Consider the following 6,879-nt stretch of genomic DNA (forward strand, 5'->3'; position numbering starts at 1 on the left):
GGGGGGGGGGGGGGGGGGGGGGGGCCTGGGGAACGACGTCGTGGGACGATACGGGGCTAGGCTGTTGACTCGGAGGATCCGTCCTGGCGACAAGGCAGGCAGGCCCACGTCTCATTGTTGTCTTCGGGCTTGTCTCGTCGCCGCGTGCCTGTGGGGGCGGCTGAAGCCTTGCTAGGAGAGGGGGTGGGTGGGAACCGGCATGTTTGGATGGAGACGATTGAATTCTTTGTAGGTAAACAGTTGTTCCGTAGCGGTGCGCTAGCTTCGAAAAGAGGTTCGGGGCGGAGGAAGGGTCGCAAGCTACGAGAGACGGCCGAAGATGCGAGTGGTTGATCGTTAGTCGGCGGAGAAGCTAATGCTACCAGCATGTATGCAGACAGATTACCGAGTATAGGCCCATACTACCTACCATGGCCGCCGTTCTGCTGCGATGGTCCCGCAACATGGGCAATGGGCGGAATCGTTCGCTTTTTCGTGAACCATCAGAAACACTCACTCCAGGCATTACACGACACTGAGTTTGGGCACAGGACAGGGCCAAGCGTTCCGGCATCCGGAGTGGTGATCCTCAAGGTAGTTCGAGACCGACGTTCCGATAACACACCACTAGGCTCGGAGCATTTTGCGGGCACTTGGGCAGTCATGAAATCAGCAACGCCGGATTATATACATGGACTAGGCAGTATTTCCGGCCCCAAGTGGTGCTCCGCCGGATGTTCAGATATCATCAGGGATGATCAGGGACTTGGACAGTACTTGGGTTTTCCCAGTTCCAATATACTATCCGTATCCGTAGTGTACATAGTGTACAGTATGTTCCGGGCCGTGGAGCCCAAGACGAGAGCCCAATGAGCTCCACCCGGTTTAGCTTACACTTACACGCGTATTTCTTCTCTGAAAGTCTGTTGCCCGAACCTCACCTACTACTATAGCATAGCACTTCCTAGAGGGTAGGTAGGTACTGTACTTGGTAGGGGGCCAAAACTCGACGCATCCGCACGCAGACCCCCCTGACAAGACTGACGCACGCAGAACCCCCCTGTCGGATGGATACTACGTTATGGTTGATGCACAAGCAAAGACCCAGTTGAAGCGCCAGTGGCAGGCCTTTGCCAGGATGTGACGAGGTGCGTCCACGTCTTCCAGAAGCATTCCAGAGGGTGGGCCTCGGAGAGACCAAGACCAGGAACGTTGTGCACGGCCATCGGTGAGATGCAGAACGGTGGCACAGACAGGGCAGAAGCAAAGGGGGCGATTTGTCTACTACACGTGTACCGGTATGTACCCGTACACTTGTGTAGCTTCGACCCCCGGCCTGTCCCACTGAAAAAGCTGGAATTGAATTGCCTTGTCGATGCGAGGCGAAGCCAACCAAGTACACTTTGCATAGTGATTAGATGGCGGAGAGGTAGCCCAATGGCGAGGTGGCCTCGTTGGAAAAAGAAAAGAAAAAATACCGAAAGAGCGGACAGAACCGCGAGCGACATGAGAGTTGGTTACATACTACCGAGTAATCAAGCCACCATGCCAATGTTACCGCCAAAATAAGAATCGGCTGGCTGCTTGGTGAGAAGCACAGAAAGAGAGGGCGGGACGGGGCGACAGAGGGAACGAGAGAGAGAGAGACTCTTCGGCCTCTTCCTTAGCGTCATGCTCGTGACCCGGGTCCCGTCTCATAGATAGTATAGGTAGGCAGGCGTACAGAAATGTACCGTACTGCACTGCACCTAAGGTTATTGTTATTGGCATTGCTCCTTCCCTCTCGAGCGTCGAGCGCGTGCACCAACCAGCCAGTCTGGGGTTCGGTTTTGCACGAGGGACAATTGGGAAGGAGGGGACGAAGTAATATGGGGCCATCCGTGCTCCTTCTCCTTCCTCCACTATGCCCCGGTTTTTTCTTCCATCGCACATGTCTTTTGTCGGTCATTTTCCACCGCTACGAAGCGCAGGAGCGGTACGGATACGTAAATGGAAACTACGCACCATGTAAGGTTCTGGCGCGGCCGCATAATCCCAGATGTCCGGTCACCGCAAGATTCCGTCTCGCAAGGTAGGTGGCAGGTACCTCCACCGCTAGCGCCTTCCTTTTTGCCCATCGTCATGATGTGAGCTGTGAGAAAACATGGCAGGCAGGCAGGGTCTGTTATCGGCCTCGCCTCGCTTCGCCTCACCTGTTGACTCTAACCGCACCGGGGCAAGACTCAACAATGCCCAGCACCATTTTTCTTTTCTTTTTTTATCCCTTGTTCACTGCCTGCCTGCCAACCTACTTTTCGGAAACAATACCGGTAGTACGTACGTACTATGGACCAGCGCCGTGTTCCTTGACTCGTTCGGCTGCAGAAGGACATGATATCTTACGTATCAAAACACCAGATGAGAGAGCGCAAGCAGTCATCTCCGAACGCCGTACAACGAGGCCTGTTACTTCCTGCAAACTCAATCCAGCCATTTCGACCATCCTACTCATCGTTTCCATCCACTCTCGGATCCGTTGTTTGTCGTCTTACCCCGGTTTCATCCCCAATCCACTGCTCACCGGCAGCAGCCACGACAACAGACATGTGATTGAATCTTCGACCCCATTCCCCAGGAAGCCAGCATCAGCTTGACCGACTGACTCTGCCCCCAACTTGACCAACGCTGGGCCGCCCAAGCTTGGGCTACCCATGGAACCCAAAGAAACATCGTGTCTCTCTCTGCACTGCTACGGCGGCGGTGTAGGCCTGTCTTGCAGCAACACAACAACACTGCCTTTGTGGAAAGCAACCGCCGCTGACGACGACTCCAGCGTTGCTTCTGTCCGTGTGCGCCCCTATTCTACTAAGCAGTGTCGCATTCACGCCATTCTCTTGACGGGTCTGTGCAACGCTTCCAGCACCGGTCCTCTCAACCCATCTTCGATGCTATAACTTGCTGTCGAGGGACCCAATACAACAGAGTGCAAAAGCTTCTGCGTGCCTCAGATCCTTCCGAAGGGCACTGGCAATCGTCCGCGCATCACAAAGTAGCGCCCAGACCCTACTTACACATGCCTCGCCCGACAGTCATATCCTGCCGACTGCGTTTCCCCGGATCTCGTGACCGTCCTCTTTCTTTCTTTTTTTTTTCTTTTTTTTCTTTTTTTTTCTGTTTATTTTCTTCTTTCTTCTTGCCGTCTTGCTTATCTCTCTTCATGCTTTCGGTCATCTGCAAATCTGCAAATCACCGGGCATCCATCCGACACTAATCGTATCGACTCGGCCATGTTTCCCCAATCTCGGGTTGCCTCGTTTCCCTCGTCTTACCTCCAGACTCAACCGTGACTCAACACTAGCATTCCAAGACATCTCTAGGCACCTCTCGATAAACCCAACCTGCACAGCGGATCGTGAACTCTAGTATTACCCAAATGGTATGGAGCCCCCGTCCCCCTTTTGCCCCAATGCAGCCTCGCTTCTGCCCTCAACTGCCGCCCGTTGGGCCGCTTCATTTCACCCACACTACTTACTTCCTGTGTATCCACATACACACACACACACACCTGCGCTGTCGTCCCCAGACCTAACGTTGCGTTGGAGGAAGCGCTCGTTTTCTGGGACAAGCGCTGTTGACCCCGCCGCGGTGAGAGCTTGGTTACAGATTATGCATGATGGTTAGTCTGAACGCTTGACCTGACTGAGCTCAAGCTCCATGAACCAGCGCTCGCGGAAAACATTGTCTGTCACCCGGATTCAACAAGCTGTATCACGCATTCCAGCTACGCAACTACTACTGTCGTTTTTGACTAAGGATCGTCGACGTGCTGTTAGTCATGTACCGCCTCCTCGAGGAAAATCCCTTGGTGCCGTCCTCTCATGACTTTCGGCCAGACTGGAAAAGAGAAATCTCCCATTTGGGCTTTGCAACCTTGCAGCTCCCGATACACCTTTACCATGTGTTAGGTAGGCCCCGCTCTCGGTGAACGGGCTGGTCGCCAGCGCACAGATGTGTGTGTCCATTGCGACGCAACGTCCAGACGGCACATGTGATTCGGCGTCGACTTACACATGACGGCCGCACCCACTACATGATCAGTACCAGACCAGAAACCTTAACATCTTGCCCGAACTCTGAAGCATAGCGCTGGAAAGCCTGCACGCATTGCAACGGCTGAATCGCCGCGGCCTCGAAAGAATAGCCGGTTGCGCCCCCCTGCCCCCAACATTACCATTCCATGCCGGCTACTTCGCCAAATCCGGGGTTGTTGGGTTCTTTATTTGCTGGTTCATCCCGTCTCCATCAATCCAACCCTCTTTACTGCTGCGTTAAGTTGCACTGGACCTCACTTCCAACTACCCCGACATGCTCCGTGCTCGTCCTGCCGTGTAACGACGGCACAGAATGTCACTACAGGAAGCCCACAATTTCCGCATTCTATTCAAGGCCGCAGAAGCTGCCGGTTGTTCTGATACTTGTCGGGGCACAGCCTCCAGAGAGTTGATTTTCGCGAAGAGTTGAAGGCCCTGGAAGAGCAGGCCAAGTCGGATTTTCTCCGTTTCCGACTCTAATAATACATGAGAGATGTTGATTGCGCTTTCACGGCACCCAAAACACCAGAGTACCAGGACCTACCCGCCATTGATTAGCCGCGCCGGTCCGAAGAACCCCGCCATCACACACACACCCATGCGTATATACATACATACGCACACGCGTATATCACATCAGATCATCCCATGGCCCCGCTTCATCTCATCTATTCCCCTTCCGTTCATGAAACCTGCCCAGGAGGTTAGAATATTTGTGACCTAGCGTCAATCGCGCCGATAGCCTGGCCTTGGGGTCGAGTCTCCACTGTATTCCATGACAGGAAAATGAACCGACGGTTGGCAGACCTCGGTGTACTTTTACCGAATATGCCCGTCTCTTCATGACCGTTCCAGCCAACCAGGCGTCGGTTTGACAAGGGCATCATCACTCCTCGTCCCCATAACGAGGGCTGTCATCCCAGTAAGACAGTCCTTGTTCGTGGACTTCGATTTGTCCGCTTCACACTTCAACCGGAGTTGATCAGCCGTGTTCGGTTTCTTGATACCTGCGTCTAGGAGATCGCTGGCGATCCAATATGACGCGAAATTATCTTCAACGCCCGCTGAAGACATCCAGCCAACATCACAGACAACATACGATTTTCGCCATCAGCGATTGGTTGCACGGCGCAGGACTAACCCGCCTCATTACTGCCATATGGCTAACGGAACGCAGTCATCTGAGCAGGCCTCTCACGTATGGCACACGTTTAGTAGCCAATCAGGAAAAGCCGAGAATAACGTACAGAACGGCAACCCCAGACGTCCTTCCACATACACTGCATCTGGCTGACCATCCCGGCTCGAAATCTCACACCGAGACGGGAGTCCCCGGAATCGGTCAGCGGGTATGGGACGGGCGATGTGCCATCCATCACATAACAGCGACGATGTATGCTGTGTCACTTTCGTCACTTACACGCCTCCATAATGCCTGGGGTTCAGCGACGATGTGGCTCCAAAGACGAGTGTTGCCCTTTTGACGTTGAGAGGAACAAGGAAATAATCCCTGATGGGACGAGGGTGCGCAGCCTAAATCGGCCCGAGTCCTTTGAACGGACAAATCAAAGGCTACATTGTGTGCTCCGTCACGGCCGGCCCATCAACCCTCGTCAGGAGTGTTACCTCCAACTGAATCAGTATTCCCACCTAGCAAAGCCGTTGTCGAGCCAGGAGCCCCCCCCTTCCCCTGACCTGCCCTTCCTTTGGGGCCCGTGGGACGGGGGATGAGCCGGTCTGTCGGGCCGCGCGGGTCGTTCTTTGGTTTAGGGAGGGACTGCGACCCCCCCGTCAATTTCTTCTCTGCCGCCGAGCAGCCGATGTCCGGCCATTCTCTCGCCTGCGTTGCTCAGAATGACATCATTGTCCGCGAGAAGATTTACGGCGCATTTGCGTCACAAGTCAACTCTCTCTCTCTCTTTTCTTCCTGGCCGTGAAGCGAAGGGTGTCTTTAGTGGCCGAGGGCCATCATCCCACACAGGACTGCGATTTCCCGGCTACGGATCTTGAATCCAGGTTCGGCGGGAGGGATCCTGATGCGCTAGAGTTGCCTCGGCGCGCCGATGAGCAAGCTCTCATCTCCTTTCGCAATATTCTTGGGCCCAGTAGGGACGATGTGAAAAGGTAGACTTCCGCCTAAGAGAGGGAGGAGGGGGGTTTGCTCTACGCGAGTCTACTACGTGTTCAATCCAGTAGATGAGGCCATGTGAGATGGTACCGCGGCGCTCCAACTCCAACGTCACAGGGCAGAATAATAAGGGAAACCGTCGTTCTCCAGATGGGGGATGGGGAAGAGAAGCCTTTGCCAGCCAGCTCTCTCCCTCCTCCGATGAGCCTCCCTCTCTCCTCTTCTGTGCAACCACGCACCTCACCCTCACCCTGAGTGGACGAAGGAACGTTTTTTTGTTTGTCAAAAAGGCCACTCTTTTCGGGCCATGCGTCGACGACTCCTGCCGTTCCGCTCTGCGTGAAGGCGTGGCCCAAAATTCTATTCCCACAACAACTAATCTTTATCACTCGGCGGGAGGGGGCTCTTCATAAAACCCCCTCGGGATATCCTCAAAACCGTCCTTGGTATACGCGTGCCAGCCACCACAACGTGGTCATGTAAACCCAAAGCCAAAGTCGTGGGCATGTATGCTGTCCACCCTAGAATGCCTCCATCTGGATGCTTGCCCTCCCACCCCCCCCCCCCCCCCGCACCGGGAAACGGAAAAAGATTTGTTACATCGCGGCTTGGTGTCAGCCTAGGTAAAACCAAAATGAAGCCACCGTTGATGCGCCATCTTTTTGCCGGCACGGAGGGCAAACGGGGTTCCAGGTGAAAATA

The sequence above is a fragment of the Colletotrichum graminicola genome (genome assembly GCF_000149035.1).
Source record: "Colletotrichum graminicola M1.001 genomic scaffold supercont1.7, whole genome shotgun sequence".
NCBI lineage: Eukaryota > Fungi > Ascomycota > Sordariomycetes > Glomerellales > Glomerellaceae > Colletotrichum > Colletotrichum graminicola.